The 13,204-nt window shown below is 48.7% G+C and overlaps 1 long non-coding RNA gene across 12 annotated transcripts in view; it reads right to left on the bottom strand.

Annotated features, from left to right (window-relative positions):
- Positions 1 to 13,204, bottom strand: part of LOC137862411 (uncharacterized) — a 78,630-nt gene that overhangs the window by 49,757 nt on the left and 15,669 nt on the right. For all 12 annotated transcript variants that reach the window (XR_011100246.1, XR_011100255.1, XR_011100247.1 and 9 more), the window contains exon 2: positions 10,345 to 10,449. This is a non-coding gene — a long non-coding RNA (uncharacterized lncRNA). The remainder of the gene's footprint in view (positions 1 to 10,344; positions 10,450 to 13,204) is intronic.

Raw genomic sequence — 13,204 nt, 5'->3', positions numbered from 1 at the left:
CACAGCCACAGCCCTGTCCGACATGCACCGTGCGCTGGAGTTTCGCTCCCATGTATTACAGCAAATCTCCCCAACAGAGCGAGTTACCAAGCGCCTCACAACTGCACCTTTGTCTCCCGGAGAAGCCGAGGGCTATAAAATACAGGATAACCCCTGCTGCGAAGGTTTCCAGCACAGTTTGGTGGAAAAGAGCGAGGGAAAAGAAAACAATGAAGAAAAGGAGACGATAAACTTCTTAAAGTAGCTCCTGCTGTCAGCCCTCTCCTCCCGCGCGTGAACCAGCCCTCCCTCCTTCACCTCTTAATTCCGGGCTTTAGGAAGGCTTGGTACTACTCAGGCCTCTTAGCAGGCTCTGAAGAGTCAAATTTAATCCGGTAAGCCTGAAATTGAAAAAAATCCAACCCAACTTGGGTCTTTGCACTGAATTTAATACCTGGATAAATCCCTATGGGACACCAAGTAAAAAAAAAAAGCAAAGCGTGCTGTGTATGAAGTTATCTAATATAAGCCATTCCCCCTTATCCCTTCATTTCGCAGCAAAAACACAGACACTATTCACTCTGCAGAGCTTTTCGGATGAAGTAAATACTGCTACATCCAGCCTTCATTGAAAAAACATGGACCTTCCATTTTCACAGGGCTTCGTTTCCAACGCCACGGCCCCATCCTGCCTTGGAAGTAATTTCTTTCCTTAATTACACCTATAAAATAAAGACTCGCTCCTTACATAATTAAAAAGGGTACAGTTGATAGATATCTATTTTTGGCTGATGATATCATGATATCACTGTGTTTATGTAGGAAAATTTCCAGAGGGTTCAAAAAAAAAAAAAAAAAAAAAAAAAGAAAGAAAGAAATAGCCCCCCCTAAATTATTCCCAGACTTCTCCAGTCTGAATGTATTTATTTGCAATAATGATTGCGGCTTTATGCGAGCAGATGGGCAGTCCCTGAGAGGATGATTTGTTTCCCCTCTTTTCTTACTTCATGATGTATTTTATGATTTCAGCAGGTCAGTGGCTGCCATGTGTTTCTTTCTAATCTGCGAGCGCTTTTCGTTTGCCTCATTCTTGGCAGCCGTCGTATTTACCAAAGAGATCAGACACGGACAGATGATGGCAGGGATCCAGGCTCCTTGAGAGTTCAGTGCTTGGATGTTGGCAGCGAGTAAAGATATATGGATTGCTGTTGTTGGTTCAAACTTACAGGGGCTTTTTCCCTCGTTATATTTCAGTTTATGTGTGCACATGTATGTACAGAGGGAGATGTGTGTGCATGTGTGCACACGTTTTTAAATTCCCTTTGTAATGCCCTCCACCAGATAGAATACAGATGAGCTGCTACACAAAGAACAATAGATGTCAACTAGATTACTCTCCCCCCCCCCTTTTTTTCTTTTTCTTTTCTTTTTTTTTTTTTTTTTTTTTATAGGCCTGGTTTGTTATAAATCCTCCATGCCCATTAACCTCTGAACCACGCTGATGATATCTCTTCCGAGCTAAATTGCCTGTATTTCCAGACATTTGTTTGTTCACTTAGAGGTCTATGGGCAGTGGGAGGGGGGGAACAGCCCATCGCTGAATAGGGCGCACGGATTATAAATGAAAATTCTTCCCCTCCTTGTAAGATGATGCTCTGAGACCTCTCATAAACGGACAGCTCTAGTTTATACGCTCACAGGTGGAGGCCAACAGTAGAAAGTTAATCACAGCAATACCAAAAATATCCCAGCAGCACGGGGGGAGGATCAGCTCCTTCCCCACAGCCGTGTCCAACCCGCAGAGCCTCCGTGCGGCACGCGAGGCCACCGCTGGCCCCGCAGCCAGAGCCTCACAGAGCCTGCGGCAGGGTCAGTCCTGCCCTGCTCACCCTACTGGGTCATCCTGTGCCAAATCCCCTGATCACATCCTCGCCTTTCCCTTTTTACCAGGAAGAACAACGCCTCGGTGGCTGGGGGCCGGTTGGTTTGTTTCCAAGAGCCCACCGAAACCTACAGCGGGATCACAGAACGCAAAAGCGTCCTTAGAAGAAAATTCAATTTCCTTCCCCGCAGCACAGCACGTCTCTGCGGAGCCACAGGCTCGGTCCAAGCTGCAGGCCTGGTCCTTCTGGGGCACTTGGCACAGTCAGTCACCAAGCTACTGGAGATAAAACCCCTGGAGCTGCCAGCAGCTCCCAAACAGCCTCCAGCGGGACCCGTCTCAGTAAACACGGCCGTAGAGCTTCCAGGAGGCTCTCCAGCTCCTGGGAAACATGCTGAGCAGCGTTTCCAGCATCTTGACTTTAAAATAAACCCTTGGAAGCAGCAAGCGTGCTGGCATTTCCAACGCAGGCCTCCTGCCTTCCTTACCCGTATATATATTTAAACTCACGGTTCCAAAATACCATTTTACTTCCATACATCGTCGCGCCCATTTAAGCTCAGCTCCCATCTGATCAGTTTTGGAGCAGATTTCTCAGACTTTCCTGCTCACCCTGGGTCCCTGCAGGTGCTGGGACCAGGAGGGGTTCCCCCAGAGCTCCAGCTGCATCCTGCTCCCTGCCTCCAGCACTAGAATAATAAAGCCATCGGGGTGGGTTACAGGTGAGCACCTTGGGCTCCCTGCTGCTCTGGGTGGTCTCACGCTGCTCTGACTCCTCTCAGAGCTCTCTGCTGAGATGTCCATGCCCAGCATGCTGCTTCTGGGCACCCCATTCCCAGCCCAAAGTTTCCCCAGCTGGTGGCTGAGGACCAGTGCGTGATGGAGAGCGTGGGTGACATGCGTCCTGATAGCATGGTGTGAGCAGGTACCTGCTTCCCTACACAGCTCCAGCTGCAGCATGCACGCACAGCTGATTGCCAGCCAGTCATTAAACTATCTCAGTGGGGTTTTTTATGCATAGCAGAGGGTAGGAAGCTGTAACAACCCATGGTTTTTCAGATCATTCATGTTTTTCCTGCTCTCACTAACAACTCCCAATTTCCATGGCAACACCCGCATGCTTCGGTACGTGTTACTTTTTGCTTATGCAGAGCGCTGTTCCCACAAAGCAGGAGGGCCGAGGTCCCCAAACAGCCAGCAGAACGCCCCTTGCACAAACCCTACACCCATCCCCATCCCGCTGCCCCAGCAGCACACCCGCACCTTCCCCCCGGCGCAGCACAAGGACAGGCACTACTGTCTGTTCCCCAGCCAAGAGCTCGTTTTAAACTTGGCTGTGGTTTCTATTTTAATCCGCCCCCCCCACATTTTTGGAAACACTAAACCATTAACACATTTATATGAAAGATGGCGATTAGCATTCCCCCCCCACACACACCATCATTTCTTTTTGTGTCGATTTCCTGGCTCGGGCGGTGCTGCATAACGTGGCTGCAGCCCTGCACGCAGCTCTGGCGGGCGCGAATTCCTTCACAGCATCAACTTCATCTACCTCGGCCTCGCTTTGCTGCTCCTCCATTTCTCTGCACACAGTTTCACCGCCGCTCCTGTGCTTGTACAAAGATGAACATCACGAGCTTTACCCTAAAGCATGCTGAAGCCAACACGAAAACTTCATTGGGGCTCAGTAATTTATTGTTTTAAAACCAGCCTTTGCTAATGGCTCATTAGGACAGACAGCCGATTCGTCTGCTCTGGCCCTTATGCATCTTTTTTCTACACCTACAGGGATGTTTTCATAACTGAGAATCCTTTCCAACGTAAAGAAGCAGCAATTAGTGCATTTATTTATTTTACTGTAATTCACACCACAGCACAGGCAGTTTCCCTGCTGGCCAAAGTGCAGAATAAATAAACAAAGTCCACTAGAGATGTCTTAAATTTCTCCCATACGATGGGACAGAAAATCAAGGCTGCTGCGAGTAGAAACCTCTGATCATTTGAAACTGTACGGGCAGAAATGGAGCCAACAGGGCTGGAAATTCGTGCAAAGGAGAGGGCTGGAGAGTGATGCTGACCAAGCTCAGAGCTGGGGAGAAAACCCAGGAGCAGAGAACCACAGCAGAGCCTGCTGCCCAGGTAAGAAACATGCCTGATTACTTTCACAGTTGCATTTTTTTTCTATCCTGCATTCAAATACCATCTGTCATTTCCATGCAGAGGGGCTGCACTTGTCTGGGAGATGCACCTGGGGTCCTAGGCATGCTGTATCGGAAAACTGCAGAGGATGCTGTAATAAGATTCTGCCCCAAATGAGCATAAAGTGTTTTTTTATTTGTTTTAAAAAACAATGACGACTGAACATACTCAAGATCCACGCTGGCTTGTCTGAGGGAGCCAAATTTATCACTGGTGAATTAAGAATGAAGTTACGCTTAGAGGTGGGTTTTGACCTCTTTGTAATTTTGTGAGCACTGACAGTTTTTCCAGCAGAGGCTGCTGAATTTCCCAGCAATAGGCTTCCGTCACCACGCTGCCTCTCACAGCTTCCCAGAGGAAGCAGGAGGTCATGGACCCAAGCACAGCACCGGGTTCCTGCTGGCACAGCACCAGGAGCCAGGCTGAGAGCCCGCTGAGGAGGGGCACGGGGTGGGATGGCTCATACCAGATGTATGGGCTGGTCCAGCAGAGGTAAATTAAACCAGATGCGACCAGCCAAACCCTGCTTTCTGCCTTCTCAGGGTTGCATACACCTGCCAAGGACGGACAGAGCCCCTCCAGGACTAAAGCCACAGGATGGCAAAACTTTGGCTGCAGTAACTCCAACATGGAGCCTCCGGTGGAACGGTCTCTTATGGTCCCAGAATGACTTTTGTACTCATTTTTCTCCCTGAATTCAACAAATATTGACAAGATACCAGGAAAAGGGAGTTTTTATCTAGAGCCTTTATTTTCTGTTTTTTGTCTTTTATGTTTTTTTCTTCTCTGAAAGAATCAAAACCAAATCAGCGCTGAGACGGCAACCCCGTTAGTACAGAGAGCCGAGCAGTGCCTGGGGACAGCGTGTACCACTTTCCTGAGGGGCCTGCACTGAAAACCAATATATTGATTAAAAACTCAGGGCCTTTCCCTTGACTTACAAGAACAAAAAAGCTAACTCCTTTTGTAAAAAGCAGCTCTCAACGTCTCATCTGTTCCCAGCCCTGGAGGACTGCGTGCACCTTTCGAGAGCTGTTCCCGTGCTGTTACATTGGGCACTGTGCTGTCCCACCTGCCTTGGAGGCTGTTCCTTGACACCGGGTGAAATCCTGGGAGCTGTGCCCAAGAGGAAGGCTGGTGTTAGAGGCTGAACGTGAAGGGAGATGTGTGGTCCCCAGCTCTGCACAAGAACCGCCAGCTCCATCGGGGCCGGGAGTCAGGCCAGCCAGGGTGCTGCCGACTGCCTCTCCTTAGATGAGGCTGTAGGGCAGCCAACGAGCATTACTGGGCACAGAGCTGACAAAACCTCACCCTAATCCACCCTTAGGTGGGACTCGATGATCTTGAGGTCTCTTCCAACCTAGACAATTCTGTGATTCTGTGATTAGGCAGCAAGGAGTGCGTTGGACCTACATCAACATTCAGACAAAGACATTTGGGGAGATGGGCTCGTACAGCCTCTACAAACAAGCAAGGCTCCAGAAATGGGAAGAAATCTCCCTGGTGGGGAACAAAGGCAGAGGTTGGGCTCCGGCCGTGAGGCCCTCAGCGCGTTACCACCAGCGGCAGGTGGTCACCACATGAGCAAGCGAAAACGTGCCTGTGAGCGGAGCGATGACAGGTCTATAGTCATGAGCAATTTTCTCTACGATGCACTTAGGCATCTGCTCCGGATTAACATTGTTTTGGTTGAAATGAGCGTTTTGGAGGCTTTTAAGCAGGTAAGTGGCTGCACCTAAGCAGAAGGAAGAGTCGTTAATAGGCAGACACGCAGGACTTGATGAGAGAGGTAACTTGGCCCCATAGGTAACCAGCAGAGCACATCGTGGGCTATGCCAGGGGATGGGAGGAGCAGCAATGGCTCAGATAACACGGGATAGGATCGCTGCAACAAAATGCCAAATAGTGAGGACTTGGGAGAGCTTTGAATAACTGAAAAAAAGAGGATGACAGCTGTTGGCCTACTTCAGCTAAGAGCCGAATCCCAGGCTTTACAGCTCAGAGCCCCACGTTCGTGGCAGGAGATGAGCACACGGATTTGGTCTCTGTAGCTAAAAGACTTCTGTCAACTTAGCCTGGCTGGGAAGGGGCCACGAGCCAGCACACCCAGGCCTTGCTTCCTTCAGTGTTCTGCACTATCTAAGTTAAAGCCCTGTGAAAAATCCCAAAGCCTAAATTAATAACTACACCATTCTGATCCACATAATACTCAAATACAGCCAATAACTGGGCAGATGAATGAACAAGACACAGGTACGGGAGAGGACAGCTTCAAAGGCTGACTGGCAAGGTATCCACAAACACCTAATAAATATGACAAAAACCCCATTAGACTGAGAACAGCCAACCTGACCTTGAGGCCAGGGAAGCAGGAGGAAGCTGCTCACCCGGCTGATGCAGCGGGGATGTAAAAGCAGGCCAGGCGCTTCCCAGAGCCAGTCCTAAACCGCAGCTGAGGTGGGGGCACAGCTCATCCCAAAAGACCAGCCTTGTTTCTTTGCAAGTGCCCGGAGCCAGAAGCAATTACAGGACTTTGTGGCCTAAAGCCATGGAGCAGAGGCACGGCCTGCTGACACAGCAGTGCCGGTAGCACCAGGGGGTGTGCCAGGCTCTGTGTGTACCACCGGGTCCCACAGCTATCACTGCACCCTTCAAAACCCAAATCTATAAGCACAGGTAGAGCTGTAGCTGTCAGCAAACAGCACGCAGATCTCTCATAGCTCCCTGTCAGTCTCTTTATTTCCTCAGCATGAGCTGCAGGGCCTGAACTGCAGTCCCAGCCTGTTCTTTTTCAGAGGCCAGAGCTCAGGGATTTCACTTACTGGTTCTAGTTCAGGTTTTCCTCTCATTTCTTTAAAAGACTTAATTCCTTCAGTGCCTGAATTCCAGGATTTTAATACCTTTAGCTCCATTTCCCCCTTTCCTGCTCTGCATCTAATACTTCAGCCCATAAATCTCTGCAAGCATGCAGCACAAAAACAGATAAGGAAAGCTGTATAGCCATAAAAAAACTTACTGCAAAGGACCAACGTAAAACCCACCCACTGCAAAGATTATAACCAACGGAAGAAGAGGAAGAGAAAGCCAGATTAAGTGTTCCCGTCAAAGTTCAGGCAAGCCTCAGAAAAGGTGTTGTATGATAGCTTAATTAAGCTTACAGTAGATCACAATCAGCAATGCATCATTCTGCTGATGGAAGAGCTCCAAGGGTAGATGAATAATGGCCAAGCTCAGCACGGGATATTTTTTTGCCAGCGTGGTTCTTCCAATTAACGGAGGTTCTCCAGTCTCCTCACTTCCTACAGGTCTGTACAGGGACAAGTGCTCAGAGGGGACCTGATGGACCCATCTCCTTTTTAGCTGGTCTTAAATGCTCATCCCCATCAACCAGTTCTCCAGTACGGTGTGCATGTGAAGCTTCACATGGCACTGCCTCCCACATCTGTGCAATGATGGCCACAATTAATGGTAATAACTATTTCACTCCATGGATTTAGCCCTTTTCCTTTGGGTAATTATGATCTTTCTTCCTCTCCCCAACCCTCATTTTAAATCCTCGTGGGTAACGGGCAGCCAGCTGATTCTACATTTATCTCGCTTCTATTTGTTTGACACATTTCAGGCAAGCGCTGCTGAAAAACACTACAAAGCCAAAAACTCCTGCTCATTAATAACACTCACATCACCTCCTTCTTTGCTCCTTTAACATGCTGCTTTTATTTGGTCTAATTGCAACTCTCAGCATGATTAATCACAACATTTTTGCGGGAAGCTGGGGAATTTGATATCCCTGTCCTCATATGGATCTGATCACATTCATGCTGAGAGTCCAGGCACGCTTCCTGCAATCTTAATGTAAAAGCTTAGTGTCAAATGATCCTCCTTGCCTAGTACACACTAATTACCCGCATTACTATATTCACCTAGGTCCCAAACACGGGCTGAAAATGGAAGCCAGATAATCTGGTTCAGCTTTGGGACAAAGCTCTTATGAGGGTTTATCTTCCTGTATGTAGGCTCTCCTTTTCTCAGTTTTACATCTGGACCAAAACCATTTACCAGACAAAGTTAGTAGCAATCTTAGAAGTTTGAAGAATTAGACTTATACCCAAGAAGGCGCGTAATCCAAGGGGCCAAGTCTCTTTGGAGAACTGCAGAAATTATAGCAGGCACTGTGAAAAGTAAACTCAGAATTAATCTGCACTAAGTTACGTTTTTCAAATGTAGAAAGATAAGATCACCAAAGAAACCTCCTCTAAAGCAAGACTGATTATTGCAATAGTTGGAGTTTTAAATATATATATACACGTATATACACAGACACACATTTGTTTTGTAGCGCTGCTGCTGAAAAGTTCTTCAAGCACCAATCTTGGTGTATCACCTTTCCTATAGAAGGTAGTGACAAAGCTCCCTGGGATTTTAATGAAACATGAAGAGCATCAGTGTACACTTCTGAAGCGCTGTCTGGAGGTCACACATCAATATTTGAAGACAACACAGCCTCGCCTGCGCTTACCGCTGCACCGGTAGGAGCAGCACAACCATCGCTGGCTTCTCCAGCTGGCTGGTGATGCTGCTTCCCACCCACTCCTCCCCTTCCAAACCTTCCCAACCACAGAGGAGCTACAGAAAGAGCCCAGTTTGCTCCCAGGACTGGACCTTCCTGCCTCACTTCCTCCCACGAAGGAAGACAGTCAGATGTTAAAACCACATGGACACCACCAAGCATCCCTTACCCACTCCTCTCCCAGGCTGCACGTTCTCTGCACCATTTGCCTCACAAAGCGCTTTAATTAAACAGTGAAGGCCTACTGACTATCACCTAAATCAGAAAATACCTTTTGCAATAAGGGAATTAGATTCCTACTCAGTCCTGGAGTTTCATCTTTTCCCTGACGATCTCCTACAAATGCTGTTCCCCATTAGAGCTTCTCTGGATGTCACCACTTCTGTGCTGAAGGGCTGAGAAAGCAGAGAGCCGAGGCTTGGCACGGCGTGGGAAGGGGCCGTTGGCCGGATGCAGAAATCAGGCTGTCAGCACCCATTCTCCCCAAGCCCACGATGCAGACCCATGCCTCTCCTCCCCAGGGCTCTGGGGAACATTTGTGGCACAGAGGGGCTGCATCTGGGTGAGAAACATTCGTGGGATGCTCACGCTGCACTGCGGACAGGCACGGAGCACAGAGCTGTTACTGCTCCTAAACCCTCTGGTTGTATGATAAAAATTTCGTGTTCACAGGCCTGCCATTCTTTGTAGCCCTGAGAACAGGCTGCGCACACAATAGCGTCTTCAGATTTAAGGCATTTACTGAGTTTCCCCCCAAATAAAATGAAAACGCAGGCTCTGAGAGCCCTGCAGAGCACCAGGTCCCCCTGCCAAAACCGACACCTCGCGCAGCCGGTCGCCACGCCAATGCCTTTTCCAGGTGCCCAGCTCCCAGAGCACAAACCACCAACACTGGAGCACAATTTGACTCTAAGTCCTTAAAAAGCAGGGCTGCTCAGAAATCACATCATTTTGTTTGTGCACTTGGGTTCTTTCAGGTAAAGAGGCTTTTCTCGTCTGTGTATATATGAAAAACCCGACGTCACCAATGGTTTTCTAAAATGCTACAGCTGAAACACATCTAAGGAGACTCCAGGAACCATCCTGCCCTGGAAAAATACCGGGGCAGGTGTAGATATGGATTTCTGAGAGGATATCCTCATGAGTGATAGCACAGACTGTACACCACATTTAGCCTTCTTTCCCTCAGGTCAGCATAAAAAGAACCCAAACCAAACCAAAGCCCTCTCACACCCTTCCTCCCCAGCAGCACCCAGCCCGCAGGGCCTCTGGCAGGTTTTGGATGAAAGCCCACGAGCAGCACCCACGTTGCCCACAGCCACGCACCGCCTCCAGGCCGAGGAGCATCAGATGAGGCCACCCACTAGTGGAAAGGATGCTGAGCAAGGGACAATCCGCAAAAGGAGCAGTCCCTCCTAGCACACCCCGAGAGGAAATGGGCTATTATTGCCTGTCCTGACACACTGCAAGGATTCTCTGATGTATTTTTTTGTGAAGTGCAGTCACGCAGGTTGTGTTTGTCACCGGCAGGAAGATGAGAAGAAGCGCCCGACATAACAGGGATGCTCAAACCAAACCTTTCTGATTTTTCTGCACAGATCACAGCAAAACACAGCTTACACCAGCTGGGAGGCTGTCCCAGCACATCCACCTCAGCCCCGCAGGAGCTGGTGGTGCCTGCATCCATCCCGGCGCGCCGCGGGCAGTGACCCACCTGGGTGCTCTCCTCTGCTCTCGAGTTCAAAGGAAGTTTTGTCTCCTCCACTGATGAGCACATCAAGCAGTCACTTCTGTGTGGGCTTCCAGTGTTATCAGCAGCCTGTTCCCCAGAAAAAAAAAGAAAAAAAACATCAGCTATGATCTGTTTGTTCTCCGTTCCCCCTAAAATATTAACAAGACATTGACATAGTGGAGTGCTTGCTGCACAAAACCTGCTGCGACTGGGGATAACCGGGACATTACAAAGGGCCATGAATCAACTCGGCTGCACAGGCTTCAGGTCCTTCTGCTGGGCACGAGTGAAATATGCTCCCTTACAACCCAGTGACCACTTCGGTATTTCTACCAGTTACCTCAGGAACATTTATTAGATTAGGAGAAGGTTTTTATTTATGGACTCTGAAACTTTGCTGTTTCCCAGCAAAGAAGGCAGTGCCTGTTTAATGTTCCTTTTGTTCTTCTGGACATTTGCATTTATTTATTTTGATTCATTGCTACACTGGTAACAGGCTCCAAGTACCTGCAGTTTTACATACACTCACAGCACACACATCTCAGACACTTAAAATCTCTTCCCTCTAATGGTCTCCCAAGAGCCAGGATATCTTCATTCCCGTGTGAAACCCAGACGTTCTAGGATCAGAACTGCTTACACGCAACAGCTAACACTAAGCTTTCAAAACCGCTCACGCAACCCCATGCAAGCATGCTTCATACTTTGGCACGTTTATGGGAAAGTCAAAGCTTGTTACAATTGATTTATTTACCATAAGGCTTCATAGATAGGGCCAGTTTCTCCAGTGCCTTACCCTAGGGCATTATTCCCCCCCTGGAATAAGCCAAGCCCGTTCAGAACTGGCCTTGCTGGAGGAAAATTTCATGTTTGTCCTCCCCTTGGCAGGACTAAAACGCTGCCCACATGTCTCCGAGTTATTTAAGTTTAGGACAGAAAGCAGAAAAGCTTCGCCTATACCCAAGCCCTCAGATTTGCACGTGAGTTTTAGATTAAACAATTTGTTTAATGCAAAGCAAAGGGTAAGCTCCAGCCTGGGGATCGGGGCAAGCTGAGAGCCCGCGATGCGTGCCAGAAACACAGCCAACCTGCAGCCAGGTTCCAGCAGAAACCAGGCGTGAAGAGCAGCTCCACCCCCAGCTGCTGGATTCCAGCTTTTGTTGGACTCAGATGGACACAACACAAGTCTGAGCAGAAGCTGCCAGCCCCACGAGGCTCTGTATCGTGTACCCTTAACACCTGTTCAATGGAAACCCCGCTTGCCTGCGTCATCTGCTCTGATTTTTGGGGACACTTCTCAGGTGCCATCCCCGTGGGAAGGCACTGCACTTATTGAAATGGATATTTTAAATTTCCTGTGGGTTTTTCATGTCTCTCAGAGCAGATCTGGAACCACATAATACACCAAGGCGACGCAGCTGTGACACGGCGTGGTTTGCACGTTTCGGTGGAATTCGGGTACGGCCTCTTGGGAGCCTCGAGTTCATCACCGTGACCAATGGATTTGGAGCCGCTCAGCACAACAGTTGGGAAATCGATCTATTGGGCTGGCTTTGGGGGGTTTTCTCCCCAGCACGACTTGCTGGAGCTGAGTGGCTGCCAGGACAGCAGCCGCAAGGAACGGGCCCCATGCAGCAGGGGCATTAAAGGACGGGAGCAACACCAGCAGAGGCGCGTTGAGCCTTCACAGGCAAAACACATCTCCCACTTCTCAGGCTTCCTGCAAAGCTCTTCCTATCTCAGCTGCCACACCGGGCACCCAGCAGGGCACCTGCTGCAAACAAAGTCCTCCTTCGCTGTGATGATACCAGCCTTGCTTTTGTGGACTCCAAATCCTGCTTTTGAAGCCAGCAAGGGAAGAAGACATGAAGATACAATCCCAGCTACTGCTCTACCATCATCCCATTCTCCCCAGCTTATCATGTTTTGCATATGTAAAGAACTACAAGCAGAACATCTCTGAAAGCAGACAGACACCAGACCAGGCTGCAGCCCCTCAAAACCAGCAGCCGAGGCCAGCAGAGTTAGCTCAGTCAGCAGCAAGCTTTTATCCATGCAAAACGAAAAGCAGAGGGAGCTTAGGACCACTTTGAACTTGCTTGGTGCCCAAAAAACAGAGGCAGAGGAGCTTTAGCTCTGCTGTGACCGATGAGGGCTTCAAGAGGTGTGTGCAGCCCCCCGAAATTGCAGCTGCTCCTTAAGCATCACCTGAGCAGGAACCTCAGCACCATCTGTCTGGCAAAGCCACATGCTGAAGTCACCAAACTGGCATACTCCACTTGGAAAAAGGAAAAAATCCCCTAACACAAACACAAAGCATCTGCTTTTGAACCTATTTAAAAGAGGAGTAACTTGTACAACGTAAATAAAGTGGCTTTAGACAAAGACCTGCGTGGGGAAGGATGAGACCGAGGTTGTCTGAGATGCAGGTGGGGAAGGAGAGTGCCTGGAAATGAGCTGTTCTCCATGCTCAACATTTCTCCAATCATTTTCATATTAGCATATCTCTAAGTGCATATAATTTTCACATCAAAGAGTAATTTTTTAGGTATTTAAAAAAACAACAAAAAACTAGGATTGAAGTAGAGAATAATTTCTTTGCTGAAATCTTTCAAGCAGCTCCTCTCCATGGCATGACAGAAAAATTACAGAGGAGACAGGCGTTTAAAAAAAACCTCTTCCCTAGAATTCAGATTATTCTTGAAGCACAAGGTAAAAAAAGGCTCAGCCAAACTGCAACAGAAAATAAGAAAGCCCCAAGTGCAGTCTGTGCTTCGGGTTTAGCCTGGAACGAGAGCATCGTGATGGTGGCACAGGGCTGGTCCTTGCAAGCTCAGGGACA

The sequence above is a fragment of the Anas acuta genome, chromosome 11 (assembly GCF_963932015.1).
Source record: "Anas acuta chromosome 11, bAnaAcu1.1, whole genome shotgun sequence".
Lineage (NCBI taxonomy): Eukaryota > Metazoa > Chordata > Aves > Anseriformes > Anatidae > Anas > Anas acuta.
Note: the sequence above shows the minus strand (reverse complement) of the source record. Positions and strands in the feature narration are given on the sequence as shown.